Below are 15,166 nucleotides of genomic sequence, written 5' to 3'. Positions count from 1 at the left end.
ACATGAGAACTTCCCGATGGGCCACCCATCTTGGGAATGCTCTCGCGTGCTACTCGTTTAACTTCGGAGTTCCCATGGAACCCGAAGCCAGTGAGCTCCCAAAAAGCCTCGTGCTAGGTAAGGATGAGAATATACATATAAGGATCACTCCCCTGGGCGATGTGGGATGTCACACCATTATTCTGATTGAATTTCATTTTTCAGATTTTCGTTATTGAAAACATGATATTTAAGCGGATGCATAAAGATGAAAGGTTCAGATCATTGATATCATGTACAAGTTTTTACAGTCAATGAAGAATATTGCTTAGAGTTTATAAAGTCTCTGGAAACTACATAACATTGACTTATATTTCAATTAACATAAACATCAGAATGTGATATCAACGATCTGAACAGATCAATTTTATGCATTATCTAAAAGATCATATTTAAAAAAAAAATTAAAATTAAAATAATCCAATGAGAAGAATAGAGCGTAAATGGATTATGGTGTCGGATGTAACGGTCCGTTCCCAATTTTACGATTTTTATAATTTTAATAAGTGAATTTACGAAAATGCCCTTCAAGGCAAATACGTTGACTTTGTTTGACCACCTTGTCGTGTCATGTAAGATCTATTTTCTTGGCATATCCTAGTATAGGTGACTACCTATGATGGTATAATCCTTATCTTACCCTACTATATTTTACTTATGCTCTGATGTTGCATGTGAAATGGGTCCATTCCTGCTCATATCACACTCTTATATTTAGGCACTTTTATGTTTAAATTTATTCACATTTTTCACATCACTACACTTTATGGCTTTGTCACCTTCCAGGTGTTGGCCAGCACAGCTCGATTCGGAGTCCTAGTGGACATGGTTAGGGTGTGTCACCAGATTTCAGAGTTGAGCCTTTCATAAAAGCTGTAAAGCTTGTCCTTATGAATGGTTGTGTGTATGTGTGTCTATATATATATATATATATATATATATATATATATATATATATATTACATTTTCACACTTCTACACTAATTATTATGAATTTTATTAATATGCACTCAAACAAAAAAAAAATAGGGTTTTTTTTATTAGGACCCCACATTATGTTGAATACACCCCATTTTAAAATTTAATATTTAATGAGTTATATACCTTAATGTGAATGACAATTTCGACCTTATAAAGTTTTAAAAATAAAATTAAAAAAACTCTAAATACACCCTAAATCACTTTTAACATGTATATCCTAAGATTAATTATCTTTTTCAACTCTCAAAACCACTCTTACCTTCCTCCGTTAGATGTAACAATTTACCGTGTTAAATTGCTGTCTCAAGTTTGGCAATGAGACATGCTAGCTTATTTGCCAGAAACCTGTAGCTTTGTAACAAGAATCATTAAAAAAAAAAACAAAAAAAAATCGTTCTTATTAGACTTGTACAAATAGCATACAATTGTCAATTTCACTACAAAAAAAGTGGGCTAAGAGCACAATTGATTTGTGTTCCTTTCAATTTCATTGAGCACAAATGCATATCTGTGCGTTTTGAGTATCATTGAACACAAAAATAGTTTATATGTGCTCTCTAAGCAAAAGGAACACTGGTTTGTGCCGAAAATGAAGTGTATTTGTGCCTACTTGCATGTGTCACAATAAAAGTTACCGTGCTCTTTGATGTAATATATTTAAATTAAAAGTAGGTTTTCGTGTTCACGCCTTTCTTGTCTCTCCCCCCTCTCTTAAACTCTGCTACTTGTCCTCTTTAGCAATCTTCCATTCTTCCTCCCTCCCCTTCCCCCTCGGATTTGGATCCTCTACTGAGCCCAAGGAGAGGATCCTCCTGATCAAATGATTTGAATCATTGGATGAAAATCTAATGGTTACAAACAGAAGTCCCTTTAAAATTATAATAATTATAGTCGTCCCAAGTCATTTGGTCAGGATCTTTTCCTTGGACTCAGGAGAGGATCCAAATCCCTCCCCCTCTCCCTCCTCTTTCAGGCAACAAAGCCGCTGTCCACCCGTCGCCAACGACCGTCTAATTATACCTCTAGAATCCTCTTGTCGTCCTCTTTCCAACTCCCAAGTTTGTTTCTCCAAATTCTTAGCCAAATTTCCTCAATTTCACATCTAAGCAACGGTGATCGTGGGCTTTCCTGCCAATTTCAGGCAAAGGCTGCCGGAATTGGACCTCGATGCAAGAGGTAAAAATGATCTCTCTTTCCTCTTCTTTCTTTCTCATCTCTCGTTCCCTCTCTCTCATCTATCCTTCTCCCTACTTTCATGTTCTGCTCTGCCTCCCTCAGACTCTCTTTTTCTCACCGTGTCTCTTTCTCCAACTCCCTTTCTCTCTTTACCTTCCCAGATTCAGTCCATCTCTTTTCCTTTTCCCGATCTGATGGTTTTTGAAGAACCAATCCAAAGCCTAACTCCCAGTTTCGGTCCATCTTTATTCTCTCTCTAAATTCCCAAATCCCATATTCGGTCTCTCTTTAATTCTCTCTTATTTGATTTGATTTTCAAAAAATATATAGATCTATTTGATTTTCTTTCCTACTATTGTCTTCTTCAAACTACATTGATTTGTATTTGATGAAAGAGAATCTTCGAGTCAGAAAGATGTGGGCAAGCAAAAAAGGAGGGTCTCCGGAGGCTGCCCTAGAAACCACCATTGACATCTTCAGCATCGAGGTAAATTCTCTTTCTTCCCAAACTTTCCCTTCAATTTTCTTTCACTTTCTTAGTAACCAAACGGACAATTCAATCCATAAAGTTTGTATCTTTGACATTATTTGTGCTTTCAAATAGTTAACAATAGTAGCTTTATTACAAACACTCGCCGATGACTTGCAGGAACTTCATCGAGCTCGCTCGCAGAGGATATTATGACAACGTAATTTCACAGAATCATCCAGGTTTCATATTTTCTTCTTTTGTAGTGTATATAAATATTAGATATATATATATATATATATATATTTTACTGACGGTTAAATTGGAATTGGGGTAGGATTTCATAGGGCAAGGTGGTGATCCCACCGGGCCAGGAAGGGGTGGCGAATCCATTTATGGGTAAAAAAAAAAAAAATCTAAATTTGCTTTCTTTTTTTTTACCCCCGATTTTAATTAGATTTGAGAACCATAGTGAAGAACTTGTTTTGTATAATGAGTTTCAGGGGAAAGTTTGAGGATGAGATAAAACAAGAGTTGAAGCATATTGGAGCTGGCGTCTTATTGATGGCGAATGCTGGTCTGAAAACAAATGGAAGCAAGTTCTTTTTCATGTTGGCACTGTGCCCATCATTGGATGGTATGCTAATTTTTACCCAGTATTGTTAAGACTGTTTTTTACAACTATATGTGCAGTATTTGACTTTTTGTTTTACTTAATCTGCTTAAAAGTGATTAAAAAGCGGTAAGCGTTTTTGCCTTGAGATGGTATGTGTATCTTGCATACAATGTGGTTTGGTGGACTTGTGACCTGTTGACTTTAAAAGTTATTTGCATGAGACATCGGTTCATCGCTCTGTGACCTATTAAAATATCTGGAGACTGAAAAACAGTTCTTGCTATAATACCATTTCTTTGTGATTTTGCTATGAGGATTTTACGATTTGACATGCGCACGCAATCTGAATATAGTTATGAGCTGTATTTGTGTACGGGAATCTTTAGGCTTTAGTTGACTTTCAGGTGACTATAATAATCTACACCATCACCATTAGGATTCTGTTTGAGCTATAAAGTGACTAAAGTAAAACTCCTATCCGTTTCTTGATTTAGCATTCTTATGAAAGATTTTGACTATGTATGTTGAACACGAGCTTGTGAAGGTATAAAACCGGCTCCCTGCACTGAATATTTAAAAAAAAACCTCAGTGTATTTCAATTTTGTGACTCACGTGATTCCTCCCAAACTTGATTATCTGTATGCCCTGCATTTTTGTGTGCCTTACTAATTAATTGTGATTTAGGAGTACAAATTTGTAGTAGATTTAGAAGTGGTAAATAGCAGTTTAGCAGAGGCATTTGTAGATTCAAATATCAATGTTTGTTCATTAGTTCCCCTAAACATCACACATTTTGCTTTTTGTTTTCTAGTTTGCTTGACTTTGTCCGTTGGATCAGAAAGACATGGCCCTTGCCTTCATCCATTTGATGATAATTTTGCTTTTACAGAAGTTTTTTCAATTTTTTTTTTTTTTTATGACTTGTTGTTTGTATATAATGTTTGATTTTGGATTATACATATTTTTACAGGATTGATGGGAATATATTATTTTGTAGAGGTGTACTTTACTTTTGTGCTATTTCTCATCTTTGTAAGTGGTTAATGTACCATACATTAATAAGTTTGGTTTGTATTTGCTTGAAATATATACAACATTATTAGAGGTCCTTTAATGTTTTGCTCTTATTATATATATAATAACTATTTTTTTTATTTTTTATGAAACTTATATTTACTAAATTTCTTTCTTTTCCAGGAAGAGGATGAACTTCCTTCTACAATTATGGTTCACAGTGTCGATATGGATTTGCTTCCTTGTCATGTTAAGGTACACTGGAGATTTAGTTGTACCAATGGTAAAATGTTCTCTTTTTTGTCGGAGAAAATGAAACTCTTTTGTTATCAGATATGTGTAAAGCTAATGAATTCTCAATGTTGATTGGATGTTTGGGTAGTTAAACATCACTAGAAATATGTGATCCTTTCCCTTTTTCATTTTTCCTTTGGTTTGGATTTCAGGAAGGTGATTGCATAATCCACCAAGCTGGGAAAAAGGGTAAAATCAGTTATGGGTGGCTATATGTAGGAATGCATGGATACATTGATAGGAAAATCTCATTATTTTGTTGGTCTTTTATCTTGAACACTTGTAAACATGTTCTTTATGAGGAATATTTATGTAGTTTCATTATAGACATTCCATTTCTACTATTGGATTGCTTTTTACAGCTGAGACTGCCATCTTTGATTTTATGAAAATTTTAAATTTTTGGTTTTATTTCAAAATTTTACATTTCTATTTTTTTTTAATAGAACCTACTGGGCACAATAACAAAAATACTGCAAACATGGATGGAGAAGGTCATTTGACAAGTTGTCAGAACAAGGACACAAAAAAGCCTTTATTTGTGCTTGCCTCTTTGAGCACTGAACAATCTATTGTGCCCTTTTAGCAATGGTGACGCCCATAGAGGGGATAGACATAAAGATAGTAGCTGCACTGTTGCTATTGGTCTATGAGCACAATTGTTGGTGCTTTTTGGCCTCAAAGGGCACAAATAATTTATTGTGTGCAGTGCTCATCTTTTTGGTAGTGTTTGCAGATTTTTAAGATTAGTTTGGGCTTACTTTCTGTCAGACCTTTTAAATACCTCGGAAAATTTCATACAACAACAATGTTGTATATATGCTTTGTTCCCTTATTTTTTTAGTGGTTTTAATAAAAAAAATTTGGGTAAACATAGTTTTACAGTGACTAAGTTCTCATGGTAGGGGAGGAAACTAATATTAATGATTTATTTCTTGAGGAAACTAATGTTAATGTTTTATTTCTTCTGATGTGGTTAGAATTTTGAAAAGCAATGGAGGGAAGTAGCAAATTTTAAAAGGTTTAGGCAATCTCATGCGAAATATTATAGTAGTTTTCTGTAGTTTTTTGTTGAAATTTTTCATGGTTTTTTCATTATCAAAGAGTAGGCTAGCTTCTGGAAAAGTATGAAGCAATCCAAAAATAGAATTCATGAAGTTAATGCACGATTATTATGCTCTGCATTTCTAGATCCCTTTTTGTTACAAAGTGATGGATTGTAAAATATTTTTTACCGTTAATGGTGGATTCTCAAATCTATTTTTTGAAAGCAAAGAGAAACAACATAGAAACCACCTATTCAAAGAAACAAGTAAGATTTTTGGTTGATCTTATGTATGTGCACTTAAGATGTGAAGAGTGTGGGGTGTATGTAGAAAATGTGGGGTTTATGTAGGGAATTTAAGGTGTATGTTGAAAGTTGGGGTGTGAGGGTATTGTGGGAAAGTATGTGGGGTGTATTAAGATACATTTTAATTAAAAAAGCAAATATGGGGTATATTAAGTATGTAAGGTGCATTCAACAATATATGGGGTGTTAGTATAACAAACCAAAAAAATATTCATGAGGGTTTGGAGGGTTTCAAAATTTTAAACAAGGATGTAACTATTGTTTATGTGTAGAGGATGCAATCATGAGTGTTTATATATTCTTTCACATTTTTCAACTTTTACATTAATTATTAAGAATTTTTGTTTATTTCGAACTCCCCTAAAAACAATATTCATGAGGGTTTGTAGTGTTTTAAAAATTCAAACGACGACGTACCCATCGTCAAAGTGTAGAGGTCGAGATCACGAGCATTTGTATATTTTTTTTCCTCATTAATATTCTTCATACTTGTAAATGAATTATTATGAATTTTTTTATGTGCTTTGGTATTTTTAAATTGCTTTGTATTTTTAATGTGCTTGGGGAATTTTTAATCTCACTTATGAGAGATTAAGTACTATGGCTAGTTTTGCTCAAAAAAAAAAAAAAAGTACTATGGCTATTGTAGTAACTAGTATGGTTGTTTTAGCAGTTTAAATTATCAAACTAACTTTTTTTTTCTTAATGGGTTACCCGTTAAGAACCTGTTAGTAATAGGTCCTTAAAAGGTGACTCGATAACAACCAAAATAGTTATCGTGCTGATCCTTAAAAGGTGACTCGATAACGACTGGAATAGTTATTCTGTTGACCTGAATCCCTTCATTTTATAACAATGCTTTAATGCAGTGGCAAAAAGGAATTATGTTTATATACTTGCGCTAGTGCAAGTTCGATCTTTATCAATTTACCTCCATCAAACAACAAAATATTTAGCCAGTTAACACTACCACTCTACAAAAATAATAATAAAAAGAGTTCCTCAAAACGCTTTGTAGCCAATTCATGAAACTTCGTATTTACTATCGGAATGGTCAATATTATAAATTACTCTGGAAAGATTATTTCTTACAAAAATCAATTAAAACTGAGATCATTTAGTCAATCAACTGCAATAGATAAATAGTTTTTAATGCTTTTTTTTTTTTCCCAAAATGTGTGCATGTGTTTTTATTCAGTTTAATGATTAAATGATCTAATATTTTATTATTTTTTCCCAACTATGATTTTTACAGAATGATTTATAGTATTACAATTCCAATTAGAAGCACGAAGTTCTGTAAGCTAGGCATGGAGTATTTTGAGGAGGAACTCAAAGCACAAGTTAATTTTTATTTATTTATTTATTTTGTAAGGGCCCAAAATCTCACATACAAGCTCAATCATGTCTCAAAGCCCAATCGTTATGGAAGCAACACAAGTCGAGCTTAAATCCATGCATAAAGTGCGAAACGAAGAGTATGCAAATTCATCATCATACCACGCCAATAAAACAATAAAATATTGTATGCCAAGCCCATGAAAATCACGCATATTTATCGTGTCAAGCCATTGTTGGGGGACTTTTAAGCCGAGCTATACTTGGGCATTGACAACTACCTTCTGCTTCCCCTGGTTCACTTGAACACCAAGTCCTGGGATACCTCGAAAGAATTAGCGTGTCTTAGGAACTATCTCGATTGGATTAAGGGCTCACAGAGAACATGATAAAGTAAATAATGGCTTGCTTAAGTGAGGCATGGTGTGGAAGCTAAAAACTTACCAGTTTAGCAAGAGATGTTGGAACCAAATTCGCGCACCTCCGTGAGTGGAGGTTGAACACAAATCCGAGTAAACTTGAACAACCTGGAAAAACAGTAAAACAAGCGTAAGCAAGCCTTAGACCGGAGGGGGGGGAGGGGTTGTGTGTGTCAGCCAAAGGCTCTCTGACGATCAAGTTAGTGAATGATTTTATACTTAAGCAATGGGCAAGAGAATTGAAGTGTAGATTGCGTTACCTTAGATGAACCCTAGGTGGGTGTATGTCTCATTCATTGATTGAACATGTTTACCCCTATCTGGGTTTTGAATCTCTTTTCACTTTATTTGAGAGTCTTTTCCGTTGTTTAATGTACATCTTTTGCTATTGTTTCTATTGTTTCGAGTTTCGCCCGACTAGACATGTCTTTGATTTAGCTAGTTTTCCAGAGTATGTTAACTTTGGATTGATGAGAAACAAGGTGAAGCATAGGTGATTTTTGTGGGCTTGGGACAGAGCATAACAACCCTCCTTGATGATGTTGATCTGAGAAAACATCATCTCCCAAACTTAGTACTTGTAAGGGTACCCATCATAATATCCAGAATACCACCTTACTCCAATACCAGGTATTCGAACCCATGGAGAACCCCTTGTCTTGTCCCTACTCTTTTTGCTAGATTGGAGATCATGATATTTTGTTTATCGAGAATGTCTTCCTATGTATTTGTCCATCTCATTCCCTTTATGAGGGCTTTTCGAATCTTGTTGCAATGTGATGTTTGAGGAATGTATATTCCTCAACTCGTGTTGCATGTCTGTTTCTAGTGAATCTTAGATGAAAGTTCTTTGGAGATGTGGTCGTCTGCTTATGGGTCAGAAACACTTTTGTAATCATTTTGTCAAAACATATGCGTTAGAGCTGAGCATTTATGACCAAACTATTCTTGGCTGGCTTGCCCAAGGCATTTTTGCATATCAGAGCTCTGTTGGAATAAAATTATTTATGGGGATTACCTAGTTTGGATGCCCCATTCGGACCTGCTAACACTTAGTATCGTAGAGCTTACTTGACTTAGTAAGTTGATCTGGCATATAAGTAGTTGTACTCGGTGTCAGAGTTCATAGCCACCTCACCCTTTCGACTATTCCCTCGAATGGCGTAAAGCCCGGATTTGAATGTCATAACCCACAACCTTGCTAGTTGTATAAACTTTCTGGAGGTCGGATGATGCATTAGACTTTTGGGCCAAGGTGCCATGCCCTTGCCCGTAGCCCTCAAATCGTTATCACGCTTATTATGGTTCGAGTCTCCTAAGCTGCTAACTGTTCTAAATTGATTGGGCTAAAAAAGGCTCCCTTGACAATGTAATTTTGAACTTTTCAAGACATGTATTGCAGCTAAGTTTTCAAAGTTTGGCCCTTGTTTTGAACGAGTAGGGTACTTCTTGCATTCCAACAAAAAAAACAAAGAAAGAACACATATTTAAGACAAATGGATGCACTTTATTCATGATCAAAGTAAAATTTGATTGACAAAGGGGTGTGATTAAATCTGAAAAGGATTGCCTACATATCTCCGGGATGGATAATCAAATCGCTAGTGTAGTTCTAAGGAAAAGATGATATGATGCAAAAAAAATACATCAAGGATCACTTTTGACAATAAGCCTATGGTGAGGTGTTGGGAGATGAGTTCTCCATGGACTTGTCTTCGCGTAGACGGCGACATTGCGATAAGGTCTAGAGATGACTACTACATATCCTGGGAAGGGAATCAAACCTCGTATAGTCTGTGAGGTGCTTTGCTTCATTTTAGGTCACTTGGATAGGTTTGTAGGGGATTTGATTTTCTCCAGCAGAGGTTCTTCCTCTTAACATAGGTTTTTCAGCTTTTCTATCTCAAACCTTTTGCTGCTCGACGCTACTCCCGAGTAGTGAGGCAGGGTTCTGTCTTCAAAGAGGATAATTTCTTTGACATGCATTCATTCCCAGCCGAGGATAGCATTGTAAGGAGATGGGCTATCCATCACATGGAAAGTCATCAGATGTTCGGAAGGTTTCAGTTGAACTATGAGACGTATCATTCCCATGGTGCTGAGTGAGGTTTCATTAAGGGCTTAAATGCTTGGATAGTTAACCGCATTGAGTTAACTCCATCTAGGATATTCATTCTTGTAGCTGCTCCCCTTACGAGGATATTGACTTCTGACCCGTTGTTAATCAGGACTTTGCCGACCATGACGTCAGAGATTTGGAGCCTGATGATGAGGGTGCCATTAGAGGGTGGACAAATAGTTTCTGACCTGATGGGGGGATTCTTCACTCAAGGTGTTCCTGAGATCATTTTCCTCCATTTCTGCACTTTTTTGAAGTATTCTTGTTTTCCTCTTATGTGATTAATGCTTGGAAGAAACTTCCTGCCAGTGTGTCAGGGGAGTGGCGGTCCCGGAATCTTGTGCAGTTGTGTTGTTGAAAAGATTTTTTGGATCACTTGTTCCAGGTGTGGATCTGTCATTCTTGGGAAACGTAAGCAGCGGAACTTGCAAATTGAGCAAGGTTGTTTTCTATAGTTTTCATTCTTTCACGCAGCCCGGCAAGCCTCACCTTTTCTTTGATCTGTAGGTTTTTCTTGAGGTTTTTTTATTGACATGCATATCTTTTGTATGTCGTCCTAGACCTGATTGATGAAGGAGGCTTCTTCTCCACTTGGGCCATTGGCTTGGCCATAAAGCGTTCTTCTAGATATTGCTTTCATAGGCTATAGTGACTTGGTTTAGAGGACTATGGGTTTTCTCTCAATGAAAGCACCAATTTTTGGAACCAAATTTGCACTCCTTCTTGAGTGAGGGTTGAGCACAAATCCAAGTAAACTTGAGCAACCTGCAAAATAGTAAAACAACCATGAGCAAGCCTTAAACCAGGGGGTGTGTGCCGGCCAAAGGTTTTCCGACTGTCAAGTTAGTGAATAATTTTATACTCAAGCAGTGGGTAAGAGAATGAAGTGTATAGATTGTGTTACCATAGATGAACCCGGTGGGTGTATTTATACCATGGGAGAAATGTGAAATCCCATTCTTGGATTTCACTATTGTAATTTATGTATTTTGTATTTGTGGGGTTTTATAGTATTTTTGCGAATTGAAATTAATTTTAGATTTTAACTACTTAGCTACAAAGTTCGAATTTTTGAAAATAATCATTGACCTTTGGAGGTCACAATTAATGTTTTCAATTAGAGCTCGATCCTACGAACACATAGGCAAGAATCATTCACCAAACAGAGTTATAGCGAATGAGATATAAACAAGCAAATACAGGGGCGAAATGGTCATTTGACCATTATTTGGAAGGCTCCAGATTTGCTGGAGCAATAATCTGGGTGCCACGTGTACTGCTTGGATGGGAAGAGTAGAAGAGAAATGAGGGAAATGAGGGGAGGAAGTGGCTAGTCAAAAAAGAAAGCAAGCAGGGGAAATGAGGGAGAGAAAAACCACCCAATCTGGATTTTCCCTTTGACCCGCGAACCCGACCCGGTTCTAGTTAGCAATTATGTCGATTTTCGTTGGTCTTTCCGACAAATTCCACTCAACCATCACTTGTGCACTTCACCCCGACCTCCATTCTCCCATTTCCACCAAAAATTCAAGAGTTTTTTGCCTTAATTTCGCAAAAAATTGCACCAAGGGCTTCGTGGTTGCATAGGGACAATTCCGCCATTTCTGAAAGGTTTTCTATCAACCACCACCCTCAAGTGTCTCTTGAGTCCAGAAACATAGCCCAAACAAATTTAGGGTGGTAGAACTGCGAATTCGCCGAATTGATGAACACCACCCATTTCGAGAGTTTTAACGGATCGAGGGTGTTTTCAAGCATTTTCCGGGCGAATCAGACTTCAGTCTAGGTATGACAGTTGTTCCTATTGTTGTGTTCTACAATTCTATAAAATTTGGTAATTTTTGGAGTTAGGGGAATTTTTCGGCAAATTTGGGTAGTCGACCGCCACTTGCGGTAGCGCATGGCCCGAGGACCCACTTGACCCTTCTGGGCTAAATTTGATACCCTGATTCCATATGTGACATCCAATGGATGAAATCCCATTGTTTGAACATAGTTTCGTTAGGGTCCACCTTTTGATCATTATAACCATCGACGATCCAACTGTTGGATCGTCACCAAACTTTAATGCGTTATAGAACGTACTATTTGAGGACATTAGAAACTAACGGATCGGGAATCTGACATACAGATCTTGATTAATTGAATTTTTAAGTTCGTAAAACTAATTGTTGACTGCCACCTAATTCTAGCAATTGGCGGAGATCCAACCATTGGATCGTTCCAAAATTGTAAGATATTGTTCTAGAAGATAAATGAAACTCTTGAGAAATTATGGATCAGAAATCTGTGGGCAGATATTCCATATCAAATTACATAGGGTTGTGGACTCCACTGTTGACTAAGAATTGACTTTTGGTCAACATGTCTCGAATCATTTTAAATACTAAAATTAGTACTACTAGAGACTACGTGAAGTCTAGTGGGCCTATAATGGTTAGTGAGTGACTTTAATAAATGTGATATGGTTATTACCCTGGTTTTGTATTTAATATCCTTTGTGGATATGACTTGGTTTTATAAATGTGATTTCTATTAGAATGTATTTTTATATTTGGCCATCGATTTATTGTTATGAAATGTGATTTGATTTGTTGATTGGAAATACATGTTGAATTGCTTGTGAAATGCTAGGGCTAGTAGTGGACCATTAATCCATTATCATGGGGATTTGTTTGATTTGATATTGTTTCATTTTTCGCTTCATTTACCTGTTATAAATTTAGTACTTGTGCTTTGCTTCATTTCATTAAGCCTTTGTAAATTGAGCACTTGATTCATGTTTTGTTTCTTCAAGCCGTTGTTATGTTTCTTAGACTTCCACTCGGTTCCGTTGAATGGCTCGAAATTAGGTTCTGCCGGGGTTTTGTTGAGTGGTCTAGTTCCCTGCTCCATTTGGATTTCGTTGAGTGGTCCAGAATCCCTTGTGCTCAATGATTCCGTTGAGTGGTCCAGAATCGTATCCTACCTTAGATTTCTTTGAATGGTCTGGAATCGTATCCACTTGGATTCTGTTAAGAGGTCCGGAATCCTTTCTACTCCGCAATTCCGTTTAGTGGTCTGGAATCGTATCTTGGTTTGGATTCCATTAAGTGGTCTAGAATCCTACTTGGTTTTTTAGTTTTGTTCAGTCGTTCGAAACCCGATGTTGTTGGATTTTGTTGAGTGGTCCGAATTCACATTCTTTAAAGATGTAGGCTTCGGCCAAACTGTGTCACATTAGCCCTACATTTTGGTGTATTGTATGTGTTATTGATTGATGTGATTGTGGAATGGTGTTGGAAAGCACTTATGTGTGTGAATAGCAAGATGATAACTCTTGTCTGGCTTATGGTTGATGTGTAGTGTGGTACTCTATGTTTTCTGCTCGAAAGTGTTTTACGAAAAGTTTAGACTTTGACAAATGGTGAACTACGAATGGCTTGATCCCTATTTAGGGTACATAGACAGTTTAACGAAGAGGTTAGATGCAACCATAAAGTATAAGGAAAATTACTACACAATCTGAATCTTGAGTTGTGCCTTGTCCATATCCCAAAGGTGAGGTATGTTGGATATACGAGTACTTAGTGATTTCATGTGTCAATCCTAGAAGTACGTCGGGATCGGGGCATGACAAGAGACACCTTTTTAGGGTAGAATCCTCGTTCTAAGTTTGGAGAATCCTAGAGGATATCTAGTAAGTAGATATTGCATCCTCTTAGGAGTTGTGATTACTTGCTACACACGTCTATACCTAGATTGTAGGGACTTCAAGACTTATAGGATTTGATTGTGTCCATATCAGGATCAGACCGCGTGTCTTGAGGAACAAGTATGGTCATCTAGCGAAATCGTTAGGACTTTGCCCATTGCCTCGAAGTAAAGTGATGGTGGCACTCTACTTCGTCTGATACAGTGATGTGATATAAGATAGCACACACACTTAAACCCTCTTTTTGATAATTGTAGTATATGAAAGTAGGGATCATTCTAGGTCGGGGACCAGGAGGGCTGCTAATCTACACAAATTGAACTCTAAATCACTAAACTAGACTCGAAAACAGAAAACTAAACTTAGACTACTCAAAATAAGCTAAACTGATTCAAAACACACAAAGTAAGTTAAATTGACTCGAAACAGAAACTAAAGGGAAGTTTGGATGAATATTAAACTAAAAAGACTCAGAATACTAAATGGGGGGTTATTTTGACGAATTTAAGATTTAAACAAACAAACTTGCAGAAACAAACTAAATGGTACGAAATTGGGTGAATTAAGGGGGTGAAATGCTAGCTAGAGTACAAATCGATTTCCAATTATTATTCCTATAAACCATAAATGACAATGCCCTAAGTAAACCGTGAACTGCACAAATTAACCACTAGATTTTCCTAAATTCATTGAATTGGACTCAGCGACGCAATCAAATTATTCTTATCAAGTTCCTTACATGAACTGCATAATAGAGATACATATCAAAGATCATTAAGTTCTGTGAAAATCATAAGCATGGACATGGCATTCGTAACTATGAACTACATGATACTCTTGCCAGGAATTTACTTAACGCAATCGTGACTAGCAACCTCCACTACTTGTAAATATAAGTTCATAACTATTATGTGAAACTCCCTTATGTTTTAGCATCAAATTCAAGCATGCAAACTATGTGGCCCCCTTAATCAACACACAAGATAAGTTATCAATCAAATAGTTAAGTAAAACTTTGGGCTGCTTAGGAACACCAAAAGGCCAAGCCCATGATTTTGGTTTCATGTGGAAAGGTTTGAGAAAGAATAGACTAAGTTTCCCCTTTCTCTTTTAACTAACTAGGATACTTAAGAAACAACCAAAATCTAAAGCTGAGCTAACCAAATCAGAACTAAATCACATGTTTACCTGGAGCCACGCCCCTCATTAATAGAGAAAGAAGGAACATGTTTTTCCCAACTTACACAGGAAATCAAGGAGAGAAAGTAGAGAGGAACATTACCAAAGATGGAGTCATAGGGTGAGACTTGGTGCAGGAAAGGAGAAATCCTAAGCACAATGCTTAAATAGGCTTCACGGGACCCCTTAGCTCCAGTAGCGCTATACCAAAAAGGAAGCATGCAACTGCAACCATGGAAAGAGGAATGGAAGACTTAGCAAATTTGGAGAAAGATAAAAAAACCAAGGGATTCCCCAATTGGAGCTTGGAATAATGCTTGCTTCAATAAATAACAGGCATCAATACATTGTAAAGGGAGAGGCAAGAATACGAAAGGCAGGAGAATGAAAAGGGAAAGAATGCACTGAGTAAGCATTCTCTAAGTGCAGGAAACCCTAGTTCTTCATAAATAAGCCTTCCTTTCATTCTGAGCCTT

The 15,166-nt window shown here is 36.6% G+C and overlaps 1 pseudogene; it reads left to right on the top strand.

Moving 5' to 3' along the window:
• Window positions 1–2,611: 2,611 nt before the first annotated feature.
• Window positions 2,612–10,466, top strand: LOC148696318 (peptidyl-prolyl cis-trans isomerase CYP18-2-like; annotated as a pseudogene).
• The last annotated feature ends 4,700 nt before the right edge of the window (window positions 10,467–15,166 follow it).

Source organism: Pyrus communis, chromosome 6 (assembly GCF_041283825.1).
Source record: "Pyrus communis isolate YQ-2024b chromosome 6, ASM4128382v1, whole genome shotgun sequence".
Taxonomy (NCBI): domain Eukaryota; kingdom Viridiplantae; phylum Streptophyta; class Magnoliopsida; order Rosales; family Rosaceae; genus Pyrus; species Pyrus communis.
The sequence above is the reverse complement of the archived record's forward strand: the minus strand, read 5'-3'. Positions and strand labels throughout refer to the sequence as shown.